Source organism: Equus przewalskii, chromosome 21 (genome assembly GCF_037783145.1).
Source record: "Equus przewalskii isolate Varuska chromosome 21, EquPr2, whole genome shotgun sequence".
Taxonomy (NCBI): domain Eukaryota; kingdom Metazoa; phylum Chordata; class Mammalia; order Perissodactyla; family Equidae; genus Equus; species Equus przewalskii.
The window spans coordinates 14,528,101-14,540,110 of record NC_091851.1 but is presented as its reverse complement, the minus strand read 5'-3'; the positions used below and the strand labels follow the sequence as shown (position 1 = coordinate 14,540,110).

General features: G+C 42.7%; 1 protein-coding gene and 1 non-coding gene across 14 annotated transcripts in view; one reads left to right on the top strand and one right to left on the bottom strand.

The window, feature by feature from the left end:
* PLCB4 (phospholipase C beta 4) overlaps positions 1–12,010 on the top strand; it is a 388,953-nt gene that overhangs the window by 75,963 nt on the left and 300,980 nt on the right. The gene's annotated exons all lie outside the window — the stretch shown is intronic.
* On the bottom strand, positions 2,129–2,230 carry LOC139078326 (U6 spliceosomal RNA). Its single transcript, XR_011531264.1, has one exon. It is a non-coding gene; the product is annotated as a U6 spliceosomal RNA (small nuclear RNA).

Genomic DNA, 12,010 nt, shown 5'->3' with positions numbered 1-12,010 from the left:
CCCAGCCAAATTTGACACTATAATTTTTAAAGAATTTTAATATTTTGGGTGGTTTTAACACTGATTCAAATTAATGTGAAACCATATTAATGCTTTGATATCATATTATGTCAAAGTTGCATAATTCAAGTTCACATCAAATAGGACCAGGCCTTGGAGAGCTTCAGAGCACTAGCTCGTGGCCCATTTGATGGATTGAAGGTGGTTCAGCGTGGATCGCAGGGACACCTGAGAGTGGGAGTAGGCTAGGAAGGAGAGAGAGGGGAGGGAGAGTGGCGGGAGAGGAAATGGATAAGGTTTCAGGGCCCCGATCATCAAAGGCTTGTGAACAATGATAAGAAGATGGCAATGGGGAGCCTCTGAAGAATGTTGAGGAGGGAATAGCAAGGTCAGCCTTAGGCTTCTGCTAAAGTTTTAATAGATGAGAAAGTTGAAATTAGACTAAGGATGTGTATGGGTTTCAGATATTTGTGGAACATTCCTCTTTATTTCTAATGAGACTTGGTTATAAACAATATAAGCTTTTGTGATTTCAAAGTACTTTTAAGGTTTTTGTTTTATTTTGTTTGTTTTTGAAGGTCCATTGACTATCTAGGAAGAGACAATAAAGTACATAGCTTAACCAGCAGGAAGGTTGGACTGAAGCTCAGCCTAGACTTGGGATCTAAGGGTCGGGGGGAATTTGATTAGCAAATTGTATTTGGAGGTCTGTGGTAAAATAGGTTGGGGGACACATGAGTTAGGCAAAGTTAAATAGATTCCTCTTCTGGGGGACTTCTTAGAGCCTTAAAAGCATTAATGTGTGTATGGACCTCTAAGATAAATTTAAGGCATGCAGCACGTCCCAAACTTGCTTCAGCACTAAGGACTCTTTATTCTGGAAATAGTCATTATAGTCTGGCTGAGGGCTAGTCGTCCAAGGAATGTGTATCAGTTATCTATTGTCACAATAATGCTGCATAACAAGCCGCTTCAAAACCTCAGTGGAATACAGTAATAAATACTTAGCTTACAAGTTTGGGGGGTTCAGCTGATCTTGATCTGGGCTTGGTGATTTCAGCTGATGTCATTCATGTGTCTGTGGTCAGTGGTGGGCTGGGCAGGCAGCTCTTCTGATCCTAGCTGGGTTTTCTCACTTGTCTGGGGGCTCAGTGGCTGAGCTAGGAGGGCTTTAGCTAGGAAGAGTAGGGAGACTTGTCTCTTCTATATATGTCTCTCATCCCTAAGCACGCTAGACCCACCATGTCCTCCTGGCCATGACAAGGGAGTAAGAATGAGAGCAAGACCAAAAGTGCATGCACTTTTCAAACCTTTGCTTATATCATGTTTGCTAGTTTCTCATTGGCCAAAGGAAGTCGCACGGCCGTCCCAGAGTGGGAGCACACTACAGGGTTACATGGCAGAGGGTTTAGATACAGGGAGGGAGAAGAATTGCTCTTTTTGCAATCAGACTACCCCAGAACCTAACTTGAGAATTGCGGGTGAGATCACAGTCAACTGAGCAAGGAATGAGGTCAGTGTTCTCTCTATGCATGGCGACAGACTGTACTTTTAATTCTGATAAGCAATCTCACAAATAGATGTCTGGGCGATGTCAAGTGAGAGAGAGTTCATCTGGTTCCACACAGGACTTTTATTATCTGTCTGTGGAATCATTTCAGGGCTGAAAGGATTGTGGACGTTAGCTAGTTCTAGTTGCGTCATGTTGGAAATGAAGAAACAGAGGCGCAGAAAGGTTAATTGGCTAGCCGAAATCTACACAGCTAGCTAGAAGCAAGGCCAAGCCTCAAACCCAGATCCTCTCTCAAGCCGTTTGGGTCTTAATTACCTCAAAGAAGCTTTGTTGGGGAGGGGTGTGTGGAAAGGACCGAAATGTATTCCCAGTCTTAAATATGAACAAATCACATTGCTTCTGGAGGGACTGTAATATAAATAATTTTTAAAATAGATGTTAGAGGTTTTTGGAGGGGCAAGATGGATAGTTATACATTGAGTGGTTGCTGAATACAGTGACTGGAAATCCTTTTATTGTGAGAAGTTGGGGATGGAGTTTGAAGCAAGAGGGCCCTCAGTTGGGTAAGTCATTCTGCTTGTCAGAGCCTCAGTGTTCCCACCTGTGAACGTTAGCAAACGAAAGCAAAATGTGGAATTTGCATGTCATCCTTGTGCAGGGACCACGGTAATCTTTGTATTGTCCCAATTTTAGGATCTGTGCTGCTGAAGCGAGCACTGACTGGAGATCTTTGGTGTTATATTTTTGTTGTCAGGGTTTTTCTCTCCTCTGCCCCCTTGCTACCCCTAAGAATTTCTGCTGCATCAGAGAAGTCAGCAGAGGACTTCTGAGCAGAGAGCAAAGCGTTTGTGTTCTAGCTCCTACTTTGTCAAACAGCAGATAAAATCCTGAAGGCAGATCTGGCATTCCAGCATAGGAACTGCATTAACACCTCATTTAGCTGACAGTAGTGGGGAACAATTTGTTCTACTTAAGTAAAATTTTGATCGTGAAATTCTACCCATTTAAGCACTGTCAAATAAATTCACTATTTTGATGATGGAAATATTTCTGGAGTGTCTCATATATTCCCCTGATCTACTAAATGGCGAATAAGTGAAACTTCTCAGGCTCGTCCTTTTAGACATCACTTATTGATGCAATATGCCGTGTAAAGAGCCATGTAAGTGAAAGGCATTATTACTGTTGTTATCGTTTGCTTAGGGACTGATGGAGTGTGTGGGAATACTTGCCATTAACTCAGTTTTCACAGATCTGCTGTTTTAATTCTTGTGTCTTATTTTCAGAGTGTTTCTCTGTTCCTCCTCGTTGTCAGTTGATCAGCTGTACTTGTGGGCTGCTCAAACACAGACTTGTTCTTAGATCCGTTCTGTGACCTTCTGCTGTTCTGTTCCAACTTACAGGGAACTACATTTCCCAAGCTCCCTTGCCCTCTGCTGTCCGGTGGAAGACGTGGACTTCCCCTTTCTCCACCGCAGCCTGTGCTGTTCTAGTCTCTGGGCTCTGGTAATATCACTTCCCTCCATGATCCCTCCTGCCTGGGCAAACTAGCAGCTTTCCGCAGTTGCTGGGCTCTGGGTTCCTCGCTGTTCCCTCTGTGGCCTCTCAGCCATTCCATCACTCTGTAACCAGTCCCTTGGTTTGAAAGATCTGGAGTAGTTTCTGTTTCCTGGTTGTCCTTGATAACAGTTTATTGAGACTCCTCTTGCAACTCTTTCCTTATAATTTTCTCCTTGCAGTCTACTGTGAGAACAACAGCCAGGTTACCCAGTTTATTTTATTGGACATAAAAATGCAAACTCGATTGAGCAGTAGAGCAGAGTGGTTTAGAACCAGGGCTCTGGCATCAGAGGGCTGGGGTCCCAACCCCAGTCATACCACTCATTGGCTGTGTGACTCCGGGCAAGTTTCTTAACCTCTCTGAGCCCCACTTTTTTCACCTTACAGTGCCCATGCTGTCTCTTAAGACAACACCTGTGGGGGAGAAGGGAAGGATTTGGGAATGGGCAGAGGGAGAAGTTGAGCTGTGGTGCAGTCTTAATAGAAGTCTTAGTCAACCCCACATGGAGCTCTACAGCAGGTTGGGCCTTTAGTCACTGATGTTGACCACTGGCGGCAGTGGCCAGGGGAAGGGTGCTGGGCCTTGGGTGGAGCACTTTCTCCAGCTGAGGGCAGTTTCCTGCATTCTGCCTGCGGCACGGGGGGGGGGGGGGGGGGCCGGTCTTTAGTCCTGAAGTGGCGTCTGGTCATCGCATCGCAGTGTCCATATCACACCTCCAGGTATGTAGTTGTGAATGATAAATAATCCATGAGAAGTGTGTTACTCAGTGCTTCATAGTTGTGAATGCTCAACAATGTTAGTTATCAGTATTAATTAGTTATCAGTATTAATAGACTTTCCAGGAAATGGACTTTATGATGTCTAGTTTAGCTATTCAGAGGGGACTTCTGTCCGTGACCTTGTCCTAGAGAGTCAAGAAAAAGCAGCGTTAAGTGGTCTGTGGGTAAATTAGGTTCTGTGGCTTCAACCCATATACTGTTTTTTTTTTTTTTGGAGGAAGATTAGCCCTGAGCTAACTACTGCCAAATCCTCCTCTTTTTGCTGAGGAAGACTGGCCCTGAGCTAACATCCGTGCCCATCTTCCTCTACTTTATATGAGGGATGCCTACCACAGCACGGTGTGCCAAGTGGTGCCATGTCCACACCTGGGATCCGAACCAGCAAACCCGGGGCCACTGAGAAGCAGAACGTGAGCACTTAACCACTGCGCCACCAGGCTGGCCCCCCATCTACTGTTAAATACGCTTGTACTTTTATATTAATGTTAACTTGGTATCTTTAAATATGGCTTACCCATAAGTTCTTATATCTTATTCCCTAAGGTATTCAAAGTATCTAGTATCAAATTTGATAGGAATGAATACAGCTCTCATTTTTCCAACACTTATTGTGTAGCCATGGTGCTAAGTGTGCGTTTATCTCATCAGTTCTCAGGACGACTGTCTAAAGTGCTGAGATTCCAGTTTGATGGGGAGCACCTGAGTTCGGTGAGGTTAAGTGATCTGCCCGAGGTCACCCAGCCAAGCAGTGGCAGCTAAGTTCTCCCCCAGACTCCTATCAGCCTACGCTTTTAACTACAGATTTTAACGATTTAAACAGCAGTAGGGGAAACCTTCTCCTCTGCAAATAACTCTAGCAAAGTGTAGGTGTTGTTTTGGTAGAAACATTTCAGCTGCTGCCATAAAAATCTTCTCCCAAATGGCTTTGTGAGAGCAAAGCTGTGCAGGCTCTGCTTGTGTTTATGATGTGAGCCTTATGGCTCAGCCACAACATGAATGATTTGTTTTCCTGGCCTTGCTGGCGAAGCGATTTAATTTCTGGATTTCGCTGAGGAAAAAGCCTAAACAAATAAATTTCTTTATAATTGGATGTTTAAAGAGGAGCCCAGGAGGAAAAGTCAAGATGGGAAGCCAGGTACTTGTTCGTTCCCTGAGTGATGTAGAACTTAGATGGAGTTCACTCAGTACTTTCACTTCCCAGTATTTGGCTCTCTGCTCTTCATCAGGAAATGATTATTATGATCAGCTAAAGCCCCACAAGCAAGGTGGATGTTTAGGTAAGTGGGTGGTCAACATTGTTAGTGGAGAACAGCAAATGAGGTCATGACTTCTTTATATATAAATAAAAGTAATGCTTCCTCTTCTGTAGAAAACAGAATTTTTTCAAAATTGGGTATATGGTCCTAATGAGAAGTCTAGGAGGCTGTAAATGTGTTCTGAGGATCCTGTTTCTTTGATCTATCAGTTAGGATAGTTTGGCCATTTATAACAGAAAAATGTAAAATAATGATGACTTAAATGAGATGGAAGTTCATAGAAAAGAAATTCAGAATTAGGCACTCTGTGATTTCACGGTAAGACCAGGAGCCCAGGTTCCTGTCTTTCTGTCCCACTGACCTGATCATGTGGCTTCCATTTTCAAGGTCACTCAGGAGCCAGTTTAGGCCATCTTGTCCCCAGTCCAGATGTACAGCAGAAAGCATCTCCCTCAATTTCTGTGGCCTTTCTGGAAGTTCCATTTAATATTTACATTTTCATTTCATCGGCCAGTACTTGGTCACATGGTCATACCTAGCTGCAAGAGAGCCAGAAATGCAGTCTTTAGTTGAGGCTGTCTTACTGATGAAAAAGAGGAGAATGGATGTTACGTGATAACTAGCAGTTTGTGCTGCGTTTGGGATTGTAATACTAATGCCTCAACCAAAAATTTAGACATGGTGGAGTTAACATTAACAGGTGAATTTTCTTTGTGTTTGTTACCCTCATAATCCTCAGTCTTCAGTGGGCTGATATGCATCAGAATATACACAGCTCTGGAATGTGCTTCACTCTGGCCCCCTTGACTGGAGAAAATAATAATCAGAGAAGCACACTTTCTTCATCCATTCAACAAATATTGACCAACTACCATGTGCTATGTATGCACTCTGCCAGATCTTAGCAGCGTCTAGGAGCTGGAACAACATTTCCTGCGTATATTTGATCACCTCCTTTTACCCGCCTATGTAAAGTCTGTTAACGCTTCCAGGAAGCAATGTCTTAAGGAAGCTAGTCTGGTAAATGCTAACCCGGAGTGCTCCTCAGTAGGAGAAACCTCACCTGCCCAGCATGGGGATTGAAAGAGAAAAGTGTCTGTATCAGTTACCACTGCATAAAATCCACCTCAAAGTCCAGTGCTTTAAAACATTAAGCTTTTATTATTGCTCACAAGTGGGTAGGCTGGGTGGTTCTTGTGGCTTTGGCTGTGGTCATTCTGAGCACATCTGTGATCAGCTGTGGGTTGGGAGTTGGCTCTGCTGATCTTGGCTGGATGTGCGCACTTGCTTGGGTATTACAGCAGTTGAGACCCTGGAATTTTCCTGACATGGTCTCTTCATCCTCCAGCAGGCTGGCCCAAGCTTCTCATGGTGGTCACATGCTCCAAGAGAAAGAGAAAAACGCATGAAGTCCTTTGAGGCCAAGGCTAAGGATTAGTAGTCTAACTTCTGCCAAAGCAATCACAAAATCAGCCCAGATTAAGTTGGGGATACAGGCTCAGTCTTTTGTTGAAAGGAGCTGCAAAGTCACATTGCAAAAGGTGTGTAAAACTGAAGAGGTAGAGAATTGGGGCCATTTTAGCAGTCAGTCTATTACAGTGTCCCAAGGAGGAGAAATTTAATCTGTATGAATGCCTGATCCTTTCTGTACCTTTTCTCCTTCTCTCCTTCCACCCAACATGCCCAGTCAAAATTCTTGTTCATTTGAACATGTTGATAGCTATGTTGAGGGAATGAAATCAGGTGTCTTTACCTGCCTAAGTGTGTTGGAATCCCCACAGCTCAGTCACCAGCTGGTGGGTAAGACTTTTGAGTAGGTGGGCTCTGTGATATCACGTGCTGTTCTTTGGGATAGCAGTATTACTCCATTTCTTGTGTACTCCATAGCTAAACTGCCAGGGAGTAAGATATGTGGCATAGAGGTAACCTAATAGACTATAACTCTGTCATGCCCACTTGTTCTTCCTCACTTTCATCAAGTGCCCCTAAACATGTAAGACTCATAAAAACAATATGAATAAGAAGTCACAAATAAGGAGAGAGTGGTTTGAGCCAGCTGATAGCAAACATGAAAAATGGAGACTGTTTATGAATCAGCTTCCCTTGTCTTGTTCTATTTCTGTTTACTGTGGAATATCAAAAGTATATTATCAACACTTTAAAAAATTATGATAGTCTTTAGGAAGACCTTTCTCTGTATATTCTCAGTGCCCCTTTAGTCATCTGCCATGGGTACTTTTGGTCTTAATCTTCAGTTTGTTTCAGACAGTGCAAAGGGGCAGATCTGATGCTCTATCTTGACTGGCAAACTCTAGTGGTGGGCATGTTCCAGCCCTCTGAAACGTGTGGTCTCCTCATCCATAAAATGGACATATGGCAACGTCCATCTCAGTGAACTCAAGAAGTCATGAAAGGTCATGTGTGACCATTATTCATAACACCTAACGTTGATGGGGACTGACCACGTGTGGGTACAGTTCTCAACAAACCTGTGAGGTAGGTGCTATTGTAATCCCATCCTCAGATGATGCGATTGAGGCACAAAAAGGTTGAGCAACATACCAAGATTGCACAGACCTGAGGTTTGTCCCCAGGTACCTGGCACTGTGGTCCTAACAGTCCCTGCAGCTGTGAGGAGAGGTCGTTTAAAAAATGAGAAAGTGAAGGTCTGATTTTGACAGAATTGAGAGAAATGGGAACATGACTTAGAATTTAAAAATTAACTTTGGACCCTTAGTACAGAGCCTGCCCTGGCAATTTCCATAGCTATTTCTTGCAGGTACATTTGACATTCAAAAGCAATCAGATTGGATTTGTTCTTTGAGGGGTTACTGGGCTCTGTGCATCTTGAAGGTCACATTTGCAATCAGCATTAATTTCATTGTTAACCATTTTCCTACACATTAGTTGGAGAGTCGTTTCTTTTCTTTCTTTCTTTTTTAGTCTAGTTGGGTTATAGTCAAGATGATAACTCGTGGGATTAGATGGGACAGCTCAAATTCATTGTTCAGGAAGCCGTATTAGCCACAGAGAGCAAACGCAGAGCTTGGCTAACCCATGTGGATCGCTACTCATCTGGTATCACTGAGCACAGCAATGTTCTCTGTCCTTCCCCATTTTAGTCCAAAATGTCCATTAAACTGGAGTGGGGTAAAGAAAGCACATGAGGTTAACAGGGAATGACTTTCCCACTACGCTTTATGATTCAGGGGAGTCACTAAGCTACATGAACAAAAGGAAGAAATCCCCTGGAAGTCAAGGGCAGAGAAAATCACATGAAGAAAAGGTAAATAAGTGATGCCCATTTGCCTTTTATATTTGTCTTACTCCGTTTGGGCTGCTCTAACAGCATATGACAGACGGGGCGGCTTATAAACTGCAGACGTTTCTCACAGTTCTGGCGGCTACAAGGCTGAGATCAGGGTGCCCACAGGGTTGAATGTGGGTCCTCTTCCAGGTTGCAGACATCTTTTTGTGTCCTCAAATGGTAGAATGGGCATGGGAGATCTCTGGAGCCTCTTTTATAAGGGCACTAACCCCATTCGTGAGGACTCCACCCTCATCAGCTAAGCACCTCCCCGCAGCCCCACCTCCTAATACCATCATCTTTGGGGCTTAGGATTTTGTGAATATTGGGGAGACACAAACATTCAGACCATAGCAATATTCAAGCAGATTTTTTAAAAGTCATTGAGGGGCTGGCCCTGTGGCCGAGTGGTTAAGTTCGTGCGCTCTGCTGCAGGCGGCCCAGTGTTTCGTTGGTTCGAATCCTGGTCGCGGACATGGCACTGCTCATCAAACTACGCTGAGGCAGCGTCCCACATGCCACAACTGGAGGTATCCACAACTGGAGGGATCCACAATGAAGAATATACAACTATGTACTGGGGGGCTTTGGGGAGAAAAAGGAAAAAATAAAATCTTTAAAAGAAAAAAAGTCATTGAACGTGAAGTGGTTATAATTTAAACAAAAAGTCGTTTACTGTTCAAGAAAACAGCAATTCTTGGGCTGCTCCATGAATTGGACAGAACGTTAAAAGGTTGGAGGAACCATGTGCTTGGTTGTAAATCCGTTGTGGTTCGTGCTAAGGAATGACAGCCTCATTTTTAACTCTTAGTAATTGAAATATTGGAATTTTTAAATAGCGAGGAAGGGAAACTATAATGGAATTCAAGGCCGTGCACTTGATTTTCTGGCTTCTGGAGGATCACGTGAGTTTAAAAGACTCCTCAACTGGGTATATTTTTAATTTAAAGAAAAATGGAAGGAGCTTTTCTTTTCTCCTATACAAGAGCCCATGAAGAAATCTCTTTACCTTCTCTTTTAATTCACAGGCCAGGGGATTGAGTTTGAATATATCATTGCTTACCTAGATATATTTATAAAATATTAGTAATTTTATTAGTAATAACTAATTTATATAGAATTCTTGCTATGCCAGGTACCATTTTAGCTCATTACCTGTAATAACTCCTTCATCCTCACAATAACCCTTTGAAGTGGATACCCTCATTATCTCTATTTTACACATAAGGAAATCGAGGCACAGAGATCTTAAGTAACTTGCCTAAGTCACACAGCAAGGGAGTTACAATGCGAATATTCAAACCCAAGCTGTTTTAATCGCTACACTGCAGTGTTTGCCAAGTATCAGTCATTCAGATACTGCCTTCATGCTTTTTGCCATGATTATATTTCACTTCTATTATTATTTAATGTTTTTTACTTTTTTTCTTTACCACAAATTAATGTATTTAGAAAGGAAACCTTAAATCACTACCTTAAATGGGAAACTATTATGTGCCACAAATAGTAGAGATATCCAATAAGAGTTAAAAAATGCAAAGCAAATAGTGTCATCCAATCCTGACTAGATGGCAATGCCTGCCAGAAACCCTGAGTCAGAGGCATGCCCTCCCTTTATTGGGGGGGATGGGGGTGGGAGATGGGGAGGCGGTGTCCATCTTTCCTCCTGGAGGATTCTGTGTTATTCCAGGCTCAATCTGAACAGCCACCTAAAATTATCCTGCTGTTTACCAGTGACAGTGGCTCCTACACTCTGGGGATCAGTAGTCTAGAATACAAAGGTGTGATACCATCTTCAGAATTATCTTAGGAAAGTGAAGCGGAGGAATGTTGCAATGAATTCAGGTCTGCATTAGTTCAGCCAATCGAAATAAAGCTATTGTCTGAATTTTTAACCCTAAATTATTAGTGCTGAATTATTCCTCTGGTCCCTAGAAGATGCTTTCACATTGCTTTGTGGGAAGGACTGTGGGGAATTTTTACCCAAGTTGTTATCTGTGGAAGAAGCTGTGGTTACTCCTGAATTTTAAACCAAACTACTTAGACTATGGCCTGAAATCGAGCCTTTGCTTCATCCTTGACACATCATATTGGTTTGAAGCATCAGAGAGCTTTAGCCTCTTTCAAATACCTCTTGCAGATCATTGGGAATAGTGTCCCTTTCTCTGTTACCAAGATGACATTCTCTATGTGTACGCTCTCCATGATTAATATAGGATCATTATATTTTGATAATGATGAGAAAAGTGAAAGGTGTCTTTTCATCTCCCAGGTTAGCATAATGATGAGACTTAGTGTGTTTTCATGTACTGAAGAGGGATCTTCCATTTAATCCACAGGCCTCTATAAAAGCAATTCATGGACATAATTAAGACTCATCAATGTGAACAATAAATTAATCTGCATCTGAAGGCTTTACTGATTATCTGATCACATAATTTCCACATATTCTGATTACGTTTTTCGGATGCTTTTTACATTATATGAATTCTTAATCAAGATGATTCTATTAGCAGTGCCTCTTCCATCCATGGAGAGCCGTGTTACGGAGAGTATGCAGCTAGATGAAGGTTTTAACAGACTTAAAGATGGTGCGTGAAACTGGCTTCATTTTGCTTGACATCCCTATTTCTGTTTTTAAATACTATAGTTAAATATTAAATATTAAAATTAAGTATTATAACTGCAGATAACCAGAAGATATTAAATGTGGCTTGTGCAGCTGGTGAAATATTACAACCTTTTGCTTTTCGGTGTGCTGGTGAACTTCAGAAAGCTTCTGATACATTTGAGGCCTGTTTAGTTGCTCATGGTTAGGGAGGAGAGGTGGGCAGGTTGCTGGAGTATAGATGAACATCCATCCACACTAAGTTGCCGTGGGATCTGTGCCTCCAAGGGGCCACCGCTCCACTCCAGCCAGGACAGTGTGGTGGGCTGGAGCAGCCACTGTTTAGTGGCATAATAGAGACCATCTTTATTTACAGGTTTTATCTGGTGACGCCATGATGCGTTTCACCTGATTGGTAAATTGTGGCCAGGGTTGCTCTTCAGCAATTTTGCTGTGGCTTATTTAGATGCAGCCTGTAGTTGTCCTCCTCTGCCCTGGGCTAGGTTTTGGAATCCAGAACTAGCTCTGGAAGTGGCTCCTGGTTTCAGGAATAAGATTGGTGAAGGTCGGGATAGTTAGATCCTCAAGGGCATGGACCACATACATATCTGTTTACTCACCAGTTTATACCTGGCATCTGACACAGCACTGGGCACATGGCAGGCAGTCAGTAAATAATGTGTTGGATTAATGAGGGAACAGAGTTTAATTAGGCATCTGATGTTTTTGGCATCATATCATTTTTGCTTGTTGACAGGAAACCATAACAAAACTGGTGTGTGTATGTGAGTGAGTGTGTGTGTGTGTGTGTGTGTGTCTGTTATAGCTTCCTTAAGAAATAGAATCAGTTTCAGTTTTTAGAACTAAAAAAGAAGACTGAGTTATCTTCAAGTGAGTGGCTGGTTTCCCACAATAACAGTTTCTCTGACTGAAAAAGATAGTCACGCACTCTTTTAGAGAAGGTGAAAAAGATGGTGATGACTTCT